This window comes from Zootermopsis nevadensis, unplaced genomic scaffold, assembly GCF_977971745.1.
Source record: "Zootermopsis nevadensis isolate Lab colony 2312 unplaced genomic scaffold, Znev_1.0 Znev_ptg000001l, whole genome shotgun sequence".
In the NCBI taxonomy this organism is placed as follows: Eukaryota; Metazoa; Arthropoda; class Insecta; order Blattodea; family Termopsidae; genus Zootermopsis; species Zootermopsis nevadensis.
The window spans coordinates 4,472,896-4,486,932 of record NW_028259133.1 but is presented as its reverse complement, the minus strand read 5'-3'; the positions used below and the strand labels follow the sequence as shown (position 1 = coordinate 4,486,932).

At 38.4% G+C, this 14,037-nt stretch overlaps 1 long non-coding RNA gene and 1 other non-coding gene across 2 annotated transcripts in view; both read right to left on the bottom strand.

Moving 5' to 3' along the window:
- The window catches only part of LOC147875166 (uncharacterized), an 81,076-nt gene that overhangs the window by 61,067 nt on the left and 5,972 nt on the right, over positions 1-14,037 (bottom strand). The window lies entirely within an intron of this gene.
- Positions 11,804-11,875, bottom strand: TRNAW-CCA (transfer RNA tryptophan (anticodon CCA)). Its single transcript has one exon. It is a non-coding gene; the product is annotated as a tRNA-Trp (tRNA).

The following is a 14,037-nucleotide window of genomic DNA, read 5'->3' as shown; positions in this document are numbered from 1 at the left end:
CTTCAAAAATTTTCAATTTTTTTTGGTTTTGTGCGCTTTTCAGACAATTTCCAGCAATTTTTGAATTTTCGAAAATATTCAACTTTTTTCGAAACTCTCCCCAAGAGATGCATGCCAGCCTCGGTGAATGCGTCACTCTGTTTCTGCCGGAATCGGCCTCAATCTCTCCTGATTGCTGACTTCCAAGGTGTCTGCAGCAACCGGGCTCTGCAGCATGAGATGTGTGACCGACCGTGTCTCCGCCCGTCTCGATCTCTGCCTTACGTGGTGTCTGCAGCAACTGGGCTTCCCAGAGACGAACGTCAGAGACCGCGTGAGGCACAGACAGCTTTCGTGAGAGACAGTACATCAGAGACAGTCCGACAGCGACCGGTTCTTCAAGGCATGAGGTGAGGAGAATTTTGAAAATTTTCAAAAAATCACAGAATACTGGAAATTGTCTGAAAAGCGCACAAAATCAAAAAATTTGAAATTTTTCAAAAAAGTGAAATTTTACAAAAATAAATTTGTGCGCTTTTTGGACAATTTCCAGCATTTTTTTATTTTTCAAAATTCTTTATAAATTAAAAACTCGAATTTTTCCCCATCCTGTACCTACGAGAAACGACGAATAACACCCTGTCTCTGCCAGACTCAGTCTGTGCAACACCCAATATCTGACAGTTTTAATCTCTGCTTCACACAGTCCCTGCTGTACGCTGTCTCTGCCGGACCCAGTGTGTGCAACACCCAGTCTCATCTAGTCTTGATCTCTGTTTCACACGGTCTCTGCCAGACTCGGTCTCTGCCGGGCTCAGTCTGTGCAACACCCACTCTGCCAGCCTCGTTCTCTGGCTCACAGTCTCTGCTGGACTCCGTCTCTGCCTCACGCGGGCTCTGAAGACCACGCACTTACGAGCCGTCACAGGACGCGTCGTACAGAGCTGGATCTTAGAGAGACCGAGTCCGGAAGAAGCCGTGTCCGTCGGAGACGGTAAGGCAGAGAAAGAACGGCAGAGATCGGGTCACGCAAAGAGCGAGTCCGGCGTATAGCATGGGTGGAAAGACATTTTTTAAAAAAATTCCATTTTTTAAAATTTTTCGAAAATCATAAAATATAGGAAGATGCCCAAATGGTGCACAAAACTAACAATTTTTGAAAAATTCCGACTTCGAATTTTTTTAAAAGAAATCCAATTTTTTTAGTTACTTTCGCCTTTCACGCCATTTAGAACCTTTCACTTTTTAAAAAATTATGAAAACTTTCAAGCATTTCGTATTTTCACAAAAGTTTCGAAAAATCAAAAAGTCCTGGAAAGTGTCCAAAATCACACAAAACTTAAAAACTTTGAGAAATTTCAACTTCAAAAAAATTTAGAACAATTTCACAATTTTTGGGTTTTGTGTGATTTTTAGTCAATTTTCAAGCATTTTTTTATTTTAATTTTTTTTAAAAGAAATTCAAAAAATATCAAAACTTTCCCCAACCTATATCACCCGGTCTCTGCCGGACTAGGTCTTTGCAGAAAGGGTGATGCGCAGACCGCTTCGTGCAGAGACCGGGTCCGTCAGAGAGAGCTTGTGTCAGAACCCGGGTCCGTCAGAGAGAGGGTGTGACAGACCGAGTCCGGAAGACACAGGTTTTCTTCCAGGTATGGGGTGTGAAGAATTTTGAAAAAATTCAAAATTTACAAAATTTTCAAAAATGCAACATGCTGGAAGATGTCCAAAAAAGCGCACAAAACTAAAAAATTTGAGAAGTTTTAACTTCAAATTTTTTCAAATATTTCGAAATATTTTGGTTTTGTGCGCTTTTTTAGACAATTTCCAGCATTTTTGATTTTGCGGAAATTTTTAATAATTTTTTTTTTTTCAAAATTGTACAAAAAGCGCACAAAACTAAAAAAATTGAGAAATTTCAACTTTATTTTTTCAAATTTTTCGAAAATGTTTGGTTTTGTGCGCTTTTTAGACCATTTCCAGCATTCTTTTATATTTCGAAAATTTTGAATAATTTGACAATTTTTTTCAAAATTCTCCGCACCCGAACATCACTTGATCACCTCTCTGGTAGTCTCTGTCCAGCCATACACGGTCTCTGCTAGACCCAGACTCTGCGCACACAAACTCTGCAAGCATCACGCGCTCTCTCCCAGACGCAGTCTCCAACACCCGGTGTCTGCCGGACTTGGTCTTTGCAGACAAGGTGATGCGCATCGTGCAGAGACCGGTTCGGCAGAGAGAGGTTCTGGCAGGTATCGAGTGGGGAGAATTTTTATTTTTTTTCAAATGCTTTAAAAAATTAAAATGCTGTAAATTGTCTACAAAGCGCACAAAATTAAAGAAAATGAAAATTTTCTACCTCAATTTTTTCAAAAATGTCTAAAAGTTTTGGTTTTGTGCGTTTTTTAGACAATTTCCACCATTTTTTTAATTTAGCAAGCTCTTCGAGGAGATAGCACACTCTAGGGTTCCACTGGAGGTAAATGAGTTGGGCTGTTGCTGTCTCGCCTCTTTGAAAGAGTCAACATGAACATTGACGATAAGCGGCTAATCGACGCGGTTTACCTGGGTGTGGCCAATGCCCACGACACAGTGTGGAACAAAGGCATTCTTTATAAGATGAGCATCCCAAAGTTCCCGTCCTATCTGGTCATAAACCATCTCATCTTCCTCGATTGCCGAACGTTCCAAACGTCCTTCTAGTCAGCCACATCCACATGTCCTAGCATTCGGACTGGACAGGGTCAGGGTAGACTTGTCTCCCCTTTGTTTTACAGTCGTTATGGGAATGACATATCTACGCGAACTACGCGGATGACAAGTATCTCGTAGCCACATTCCACCGTTTCTCGTCTGTTATCTCAAGGCCTCTCTCGGTAGAATGGGAGCTCTGTGTGCGGGATAGTAGGTTGCTGCAACATCTCGAAGAGTACCGTGATTCTCTTCGTTAAGGCCACCAGATGCATCCAAAAGCCCTGAATATTGCAGTTTCTGGAAGAGTCGATACAACAGGTCGAAACAGCGCGGTATCTTGGCGTGACCGTCGAGTAAAATATCTCAGCTCACAGAAGCCCTTAAGTACACCACAGCGGCTCGTAAAATAAACGAAAGTAAAGCAGAATCATAATTTTAACACGAAATTTAACTTAAACTTTGTTCCGTCATAACGTATTCTGCCAAATGGCTTCCTAAATTCGACGCTGTTTCTTGGACGGACATGAACCATAAAACTCGTGGCGTAAAAGCATAGCGAATTTCGAGTAGATGAAGATGTCAGGTTCATTTCCAAATACGAACACTCTGAGTAACAAAATATGTTATTCATGTTTACTGACATGAACTAACTAACTAACTAGATGGCTTACCGAACCCGAAGGTTCATCACCGAATTAACCAAAGCCCTCCACCGGACCCTGTCCTGGGCCAACAAAATCCAGTTTCCTTCAACTCCTATCTCCCATAGATCCCGCCTGAGATTATCCTCCCATCTACGTCTAGGTCTCCCCAGCGGTCTCTTCCCTTCAGGTTTCCCAACCAGTACCCGGTGCACACCTCTTGTCCCATCCATGCGCGCTACATGTCCCGCCCATCTCACTCTTCTCGACTTAATCACCCTCACAATACTGGGGGAGCAGTACAGATTTTTAAGCTCGTCATTGTGCAGTTTTCTCCACGCCCCATCGTCTTCCCTCTTAGGCCCAAATATCCTCCTCAACACCCGATTCTCAAACACCTGCAATCTGTGTTCCTCCCTCTGAGTGAGAGACCATGTTTCGCACCCATACAAAACAACAGGCAAGATTATTGTTTTGTATACTTTAATTTTCAGGTTCTTAGAAATCAGACGGGAAGACAAAATATTTTGGACTGAGAAGTAGCAAGCATTTCCGGAATTTAGTCTCCTCCTAACTTCCTCACAAGTATCATTTTGATTTGTTATTGTTGTTCCCAAATATTTGAACTTTGTAACCCTTTCAAAGGATTTATTAGCCACCCTAAGATAATTTTGCCCGCCTGTCTTCTGATGACGAGATACTAACATGTACTTAGTTTTTTCTGAATTTACTTCCAGCCCAACTTGTCTACCAGCCTCTAGTAAAACTTCTGCGTTCCTCTTTATTGTATTTATATCGTCCCCCAATAAATTAACATCATCAGCATATGCCAATAGCTGATGTGTCCCATTCAATTGCAAACCCTCCTGCCTACCTTGGACCTTCCTGATGGCGTATTCTAGCGCAAAGTTAAAGAGCAAGGGAGACAAAGCATCTCCTTGTTTTAGACCGTTCTTGATAAGGAATGTCTCAGATACATATTTACCTACTCGAATTTTGCTACAGGTTTCATTTAAGCACATTTTTATTAGACCCACTAGCTTCTTTGGTATACCAAATTCAATAAGAATATTATATAGCACTTCTCTCTTCACAGAGTCATAGGCTTTTTTGAAATCTATAAATAACTGATGTACGGTCCCACCGAACTCCCATTTTTTCTCTAGTATCTGACGAATGCAAAAGATCTGATCAATCGTTGATCTGTTTCGTCTGAACCCACACTGATGATCCCCAATAATTTCATTCGCATATGGGGTTAACCTTGCCAAAAGAATGTTGGATAGAATTTTGTATGAGGTTGATAGCAGCGATATTCCTCGGTAATTACCACACTCAGTCTTGTCCCCCTTCTTATGAATAGGAATAATTATGGATTCCTTCCACTGTTGTGGCATCTCTTCCTTATCCCAAATTAACTGAATAAGCTTATGGATCCTCATATGCAACCCTTTGCCACCTGCTTTAATTAATTCGGCCGGAATCTGGTCAATTCCTGGAGATTTATAACTTTTCAACTTCCCAATGGCTAGTTCCACTTCATCTAAGCTAGGTTCTGGCACCAACAGTTCAGCTGTATGCATTTTAATCTGTCTAATAGCACCAGTATCATGAAGATTTAAGAGCTCGCTAAAGAAATTTTTCCACCTATTTACAATTTTTATTGGATCTGCAAGCAACTTGCCACTATCATCCTTTACCAAATTGGTCTGGGGTTGATATCCTTTCTTAAAGTTATTAATGCCTCTGTACAGGTCTCTGATGTTTTTTTCCTTATTATTTGTCTCAAGTTCAGCAATTTTGCCCTTCAGGTATTCCCTTTTCTTAGTCCTAAAGGTTCTACTAGCCTCACGTCTCACGTTACATAGATTATCCGCATTTGTTTTGTTTGGGTTCTGCAACCATTGAAATTTTGTTTGCTTCCTTCGATCTATTAATTTTGAACATTCTTCATCAAACCACGGTTTATTTTGCTTTCTCCTGTAGTATCCTAGTTTCTCTTTTGCTGAAATTTTGATGCAGTTTCTGACATTTTCCCACTCCCTGTTGATGTCCACACTTTCATTATCCTCATTTGCCTCTAAAATTTGAAACCTATTCGAAATTTCAACTTGATATTGTTCCTTTGCCTCTCCCTCACTTAATTTTTTCAAATCAAATCTTTCTGTGTCAAAATTTTGTTTAGTTCGTCTACTTACTGAAAGCCGCTCCCTCACTTTTGCTACCACCAGATAATGATCAGTGTCGCAATCTGCTCCTCTGAATGATCTCACATCAATTACATTTGTCTGCCTTCTCTTATCTACTAAAACATGATCTATTTGATTGTGTGTTCTGCCATCTGGAGAAGTCCAAGTGTATTTATGAACATCACGGTGTGGAAATTTTGTACTTTTTACAATTAAATCTTTTGACGTAGCGAAGGTTACTGCTCTAAGACCGTTATCATTACTAAGTGCATGGAGACTCTCGCTGCCTATTGTGGGTTTGAAGATATCCTCCCTCCCAATTTTTGCATTGAAATCTCCTAGCAGAATTTTCATGTGATACTTGCCAAATGTATCAAATACTGATTCCAATTCTTCATAAAAGCTATCCTTCATATCATCGCTTTTGTCTTCAGTTGGGGCATGAACATTAAGGACAATGATGTCGCACCAACGTCCTTCCAAAATTACGTAAGACAACCTGTCACTAACAAATTCTACTCTCTTAACTGCTGCCCTAATTCTGCTATGAACAAAAAAACCCGTCCCTAGCTGATGATTGTCATTCCCCTTTCCATAGAAAAATGTAAAATTGTCCACTGGGATCATGCCCTCCCCCTCCCATCGCACTTCCTGCACTGCCACTAAGTCTAACTTATAATTCCCTAATTCCCTACACACTGATTTCAGTGCCCCAGCCCTATAGAGGCTCCTAATGTTCCAAGTACCAAATCTCATGTCCTTTTTCAATTGCCGTGGTCGTGCCAAAGAGTCCGTCCTGATCCGAGATGAACACAATAGGATAATCGTGCATGCAGTTGATATTAATCTCCTGGACTAACTCAAGGGACCACGAACACTTATTTCAAAGCCAGTGAAGATAGGAAAATCGATGTACTGGGAAAGTTGCATAATCAAATAAAGCAGGGCATATGACATTTTCTACTCAATCATATATTTAATTCATATAATTAGTTAAAAATCATTTACCTTACTGTCTTATTTCAAAATACGTACAAGTTAATAATCAGGTGACCGCGTGCTATATGAAGCGAACAGCTGACACATGAGAGTAGGTGGCTTAAATCCCTGTTAAAAGCTTGAAAAAATTTTGAAACTTCCGGCAGGATTATAGGCTATTCCGCCGAACTTTCATAATAATTTCAAAGAAATGGGATTTAAGAATTTTTCATTGTTTTTCTTCTATTCGGGAGTAAATATCACCCATTTTATCAGAGTTTCATTCTTCGTGTTCCATAATCATACCACTCACTTTCTTCGCATCGCTTTAGAAATTCCTTTACATTGCCTTCCAATTACCATTGAAGCACAATAATATCTCGTGTCTGTCATAATGTCAACGCGGGCCTATACAATAATTCAACATATTTATTTTAAATGTAGCAATTTACATAAATGCATTTTTTAAAAATAGATAACTGATAAGAAAGTATGTAATCCATATAACTCAGTTTAAAACCAAGTTTGACTCAACAAAAGAATATTATAACAACAAAAAAACCAACATGGAGGAGAGCCCTTGAGAAAATAACAGAACGCTCAACTACTCAACAAATTCCGAGGCCTTCATGGAACACACATTGTTCATAACCTTGTACACAACAGTCTTCCAAGAGGTACCGGGGGTACGCGTACCCCAGGTTGACGACCAATGGTCTAAATAATATAAGATAATGTTACATAAATATTATTACACACTTCACAACTCTTTCATAATAAGTTGAGATTTATCAATGTTAAGGGTAAGATGATAACTCTGTAGTTAGGTTTCTTTAATGGTTGTTCCGATGACCAATAATCCCGATTATCCGACTATGGTTATCCAACATTCATTCCGTTTTGTCTGACGTGCTGTGTCGGAAAGCTCCATTTTATCAATAGTGAATTCAGCGGCAAAATACTATTAATGTTTGTGAGATTATTTAATTGGATGCCGTTTTTTATGTAATTTATAAATTGGGTTATAAATAGAATTTATATTTACATTTTCATTACCATTCCTTATTATCCGACCGTTTATGTCGGATAATCAGGACTCTGCTGCATTATCATTTATATATTAAATCTTGTCCGTCTAATCACAATAATTCTTATTAAATATTAAAATATTACAATAATTAACATTTTAAATATTAAATGATGTTCTTTATCGAAATATTCGATTTACATTAGACCATCATTTTTCATTTAACCTTTATGTTATTTACATTACAGACTGATACAAAAACAGCAAACGTTCACCCACACTAAAGTCACATTGAGCATGATGTATATATGCAGAACAACATCGAGTGTGTTATTAAAAATGGAATAAAAATCTGAAAAAGAACATCATTTGACATCTGGTAAAAATCTGATAAAAATGTACGCTAGCATAATGTATGAAAATTGTATTTGAATTATTTATCGTTTTGAAGCTTTATATAATTATATACACCTGAGGATGGTTCTTTTAGGAACTGAAACATGTCGTGAAACATGAAAAATGATGGTCTAATGTAAATCGAATATTTCGATAAAGAACATCATTTAATATTTTAATATTTTAAATATTTTAAAATGTTAATTATTGTAATATTTTAATATTTAATAAGAATTATTGTGATTAGACGGACAAGATTTAATATATACTTATTATATCACAATATGACGCAACTTTACCATCTTATTATCATTTATGTTACTGCATTTAATTACCATTATTTTAACTGCGTAATAACAAATACATATGTACATATTGCACCAATTATACCACAAAACAATGACATATCCAACGAGAAGAATCCGCAAGCTGTAAATTTAATTGTCATGCTATTTATCTGGGTATAAAAGCGATCCAGATGGCTTATAAATCTCTTATTTATATCTCTTCGTAAAAGCAACTTCTGTATCAGAACTGATGATCGACTAGCTTCGTCAGTGGTCACGTGACAAGGCACTGCTATTGCTGCTAATAAACATTGTGACAATAATAATAAGAGAATGTTAGCAATTGGAATCCTTCCATTTGAAAAGTGTTGCAAAGCAAACACTATGCACGCAATACTGTACGTAAACAACCATACGATTACTCCAAGCAATGAAATGCCGTAAATGGAACTAATTATAAGTGAAATGTCATATAGACGACTGTATATTTCCCTCAAATGATGTATTTTCACTTCTGATTGCGTCATGTCGTTCAACAATGAACTTGAACACGATGATTTCACTTCCAAAACTTCATTCGGTACGAAATTTATAAAAGTCGTGTGAAAATTACTTGATGGTACTGTATTTTCGTTTATCTTCAAAGCAGGTAACAAAGACGTCAAATAAGCATTTAAAAGTTTGTATTTTGTTCTCAAAATCATGACGAAATTAAGAAACTGAATAATCTCCACTGTGTTCACTAGAAACGGTACAATCCCCAAGTAGGCGTGGTAACAATGAAGACCACAGTAACTTGACATATCGAACAACCACAAAGCTACCACGATCACAAACACAACCAGTAACTGCAAAAAGATATGTACTTTGGTTTTCCTGTACATACACAATCTCGTGCTTGTGATTATTAGCACACGATCCACTTGCATTATTTTATAAAGGATTTGTGGTAACTTTGATCTGTTGACTGTCAGTCCGACGAACAAAGTAATAATACAAGACAAATACAATGGTACATGAAAAATAGCAAACCCTATAATTCTAGTAACGTTGTTAGATTTCGGAACTGATAAAGATATATTATAATACATGGAAGGAAACAATGTCAAAGTCAATAAAACTGTCCAGAACAGCTTTAGAATCCTTACTCTATTCCGGATAAAGCCATGTTTCTTCCCACTGCACCATGAGACAGGAGCCAGTCCAAACAAAGACGACACGTAATACAGAGGCTTTGTAGCAGAGTAGATATTTGTGTAAGGCATAGCAAATATCTTCCCTTTAAAGAATAACGCAAAATGCTTTTTAAAAAATATAGTTACTAGAGTACGACATCTCTGAAATATAAAGTAACAACTGAGCGCGCATACAATGGTTTTACGTCATATATAAATGCAACATTTTATTTGTTTGGTAACACCGCTTACTGTACCCATGGAAACACGATTTAAGGTAAATAAAATATTCATTAGAGTTCATACATTCTCTTTGATTCTATCAACAGCCTTGGCATTTCGCCTTTTACGAACAAAATGTGCAAAGCCAAGACATTTTCGAAATGTTTATCTTCATGTTTACAGGTGCGAAACATTTACGAGGTATTCAGTGAAGTTTTATGGAAAGAATACACGGATTTATAAAAAAAAAAATAAAGCAGTGGACTGACAAGTTTTACATAATCAAGGGCTCCAGTATTTATTTATTTATTTATTTAGTGTTCTGTCTGACGACAGGTCCATATGAACAGGATCCTTCGATCCTTTTCTCGGACTGGGACCTGTTCATATACGTTCTTGGCAGATGATCCAGAAGTGGTTTGCCATTGCCTTCTTCTGTGTGTGAATGGAGTAATTATTGGGATGCCACGGAGAAACCGGGGAAGCCCCCGGAGGAAAACTCCGTGTTGCCTAGACCACGGCCTTGCCCAACACAAGTTATAAATTCGGGCACCGCCGGGAATCGAACCCGAGACCCCAGGATTACAATGCCAGCGTTCTAACCGCTAGACCACCGTGGCTATCCAGTATTTATATCCATCATTAGTAGCCTCACTCTGCGGGTTTTAAAATAAATTACGTTGAGTCTGGGGTTATAAAGAATTAACTTGTTATACAATTTATCTCTAAATTTAATTGGTCATGGTGTTTAATTACCAGTTTTAAATTTTCTGGATGGCGATTTAAAGAGTTCAGAAATTTAAAATTGTGTTACAATATGTAGTATTTGAGGTTATCACGGCGTATCAGAGGTCCTTGCTGCCTCTATCATCAGGGTGATGCAGGGACATTTATTGAAATTCGTCGAATTTCCTCGCAGTTACACTGTGGAAACTTCATCGGGATGTGACTTATAAAATAAGTGGCCAAAGCATGTGCATAACGGCCACTATACTAAGGATGGTGACCAAATTTTACGAGCTACGAAAATTTTAAATATTTCACAATTAACCTAGGGATGTGCACACCATTGAGAGTGAGAGATCTATAAATTACAGTTTTGACGTAAATACTTCTATACGGAAGGGTCATTCGGCAAAAAAGAGAAAGGAAAACGTGGAATGAAAATGTGTAAGATCCGTATCAACAAATCGATAACAATTGTTACTCGGCATTGTTGTTACCTAACGTGTAAGATCCATGTCAACAATGTGTAAATATGGACCGACAACAATGGTCAGCTTGCGTGCATTGTTATGTTACCTAGGAAACGTCATCTGTTTACTCGGCATTGTTGTGTTAGGGCTACGTCGGCTGACTGTTCTGTCGTCGGCTGAAGCATACGACCCGTAAACGACACGACAGTTCAGTCCTTCTCTTGTTCTCTTTTATTTCACATTCTTCTCTCCATGGTCGCCGAGTACAGAAGTCAGGAATGTTGCAAGAAGAGAATATAGAACAATTAATTGAAGAGGTCGAAAGACGCCCTGCTCTTTATGACAAAATATTAAAAGATTATGCCAGTCTTTCTTCAGGTGAAATAGCGAGATGCATATCCGTATCTTGATAGGTTATACTCATCAAAACTTTGTGTACTCACGCGAAAATATGAAAAGAATTTTACAGGATAATTCCGTAATGTTTCATACATAGTATGGAACTTTCCTTTCAACAGTCTCTCACTGTGTAATGGACGCACCCAGTAATTCCTTTCCCTCCTTTCCTTGAGGCGAATCACAAGTGTACATACTATAGCAGTTTCAACAAAATCCATGTTTGACACGAAATGGAAGGCCGTTCGTCTGCGCGCTTTCATATAATTCGCAGGGCCAACGACAGTTGGTAGACAGAAAAATTCGCGGCTGCCAGTCTTGTCTCTGTCGTGTCGTAACACTGAATCGCTTGTAGAAGAAGTGCGTCGTAGACTAGATAATTTTGACATTACATTACATTACATTTCCTTACATTACATTCAGCTACCTTCCTTTCATTGTATTTATTGCTTAAATATAATTTAAATACAGAGACGTATTTACGTCAGATTCTCCGGAACCATGGTTCCACTGACAATTTCTTTTTTACAAAGAAGAGCTTAAAACAAAATCTAATTAAATTATTAGCAAGTAAAAGTGTCATTCAGAAGAATCACATTACTTAAAAAAAAAAAAAAGTTTGACCTCGACGTGATTTGAACACGCAACCTTCTGAACTGGAGTCAGACGCGCTACCGTTGCGCCACGAAGTCTTGCGAGTAAATCACCGTCAGATTCTTAATAAGTAGCAACGCCAATAAATGGCTCGGTTTATATATGTACTTTTTTAATTGTTACCATGCCCAATCTCTCTCCCCCAATTCTAAATTATTATAATTCCACCTTCTTATATATCTCTTTACTATTTCAACAATGCATTTAACAGCGGCCAGTGTCCATTTGCGTATTTAATTTACATTTTGAAGATTTCTGTATGATTCCTCCTGTCATCGGCATAAACAATAAGAAAAAACATGCTTTGATCTATCCAAACATCCCCTCAGCCATTCGTCCTATACCCCACAACCATGAACTACCTGTAACTGTCCCTCCTATCTCCTACGCACCTGAAGAATTCTCACCATCACCGCCATTCCTAGATCATCGGCATCTCAAGATAAAGAGTTTGTTCCAGAAACTTTACCTTCTACATCTCACAGAGTAACTCAAAGTAAATTGAATGATCTAGTGAGAGATTTAGGCTAGCCTAAGTATAAGGCAGAGTTGCTATGGATCTCGACTTAGGCAATGGAATGTACTTGAAGAAAATGTTAAAATATCCTGTTATCGCGGGAATTAGTAGACAAATTGTTGAAAGCATACAGTAAAATGGGGCGCAATGTCTCTTAAAATGAATTTCCTCCACTCTCACTTGGATTTTTCCCCTGATAATCTTGGTTCGGTTAGTGATGAACCTGGCGAACGATATCACCAAGATATTTCTACTCTTGAAAGGCGTTATCAGGGGAATGGAACGAATCAATGATAGCTGATTACTGCTGATCGGTGGTAAGAGATGCCCCTGAGGTAAAATACAAAATAAAGGCCAAAAGACAATGTCTATAAGTTAGGTTAAAAATTTTAAACATTTGCATATCATATGGACGAATTTATTGGTGATATTTTACAAAGTACAAAATATCTTCAAAATGCGAACTAACTAAGCTTTCTTATTGTCATTTTCGAATTTAGCGGACGAAAATACATAAGAATTGAACAGTTTCATTTCCGATATATACAACTCATTCAAATTTGTTGTCTAGTGTATTGTGTTTGTAATGTCGAGTATTGCATCTTCTTTTGTATTATTCTAGGACGATTCACATTATCAATTAGCAAAACAAAGTAACGACGTTTACATGAGAGTTTTCGCCAGTCGTTGCGACCTCACCTTCTACGACGTAGTGGACATTTTACTGATAATAATCGTCCTGGGTAAAAGATTTCAACACGTGAGACTGGAAGCATAATTATCAACGCCATATTCTCTCTACATTCTTCCTTGTTCTTTCGCCTCAGACTGTTTGGCTAACGGCAGTCTGCAGGTGGCTGACGGATCGGGTAATCTGTTCACAGAACCCTTGATTTTTAGAGTTCGGCTCCAGATCTCTTATCGGCGCCACCCAATTTCCTGGTTCATAGATGCTCAGGGCGATGCCTCCAGGTAGCACCTGGTCTTGGCCGCTCAGATTAATGGTTCTGACGGGTACCTTCCGTCGAAACATCTTGGCTACCGACATGTGGCTCTCGGCAGGAAATCTTCAAACTGGAATCCGCTAGGCCGTTCGCTGTCGTCGTTGTTACACAAGTCTTAAACACTGTTTGTTCGTTGTCATTCAACAGTACGAGGTGCGATCGGAAAGTTTCCAGACTGTGTCAATAGAGGGCGAGATTTGAGACGATAGAAGAGATTCAGGCAGAATCGCAGATGGTGCTTGACAGGCTGACAAAGAAAGATTTCCAGGGATGCTTCCAGGCTTGGCAGCGGCGCTGGGATCGTTGTGTTCACTCCCAAGGGAACTACTTCGAGGGTGATGGATGAATTTAATACCTGAGATAAGTGTACGGGTTTTTATAGGCGCAGTCTTGAAACTTTCCGATCGCACCTCGTATCTACGTTCCCATTAGTTCTGACTCTTACTGAGATCAATGTTTACTTTGTATTATAATTTTAAAGGTGACGGTAATTCTGTTGTTCTGAATTTTGACGCCGTGCGGACAGGTTCACGGGTCAGCAAAACCCAGAAGATCATCATAATTACCATTACTTGACACGCAAGAATTCGTGAATTACATTTCGTTTAATTTAATAAATTTCTCTATTAAAACAGTGAAAGGTTAAGATTTCACATACAAGAGGGGTAAGGGGTAGAGT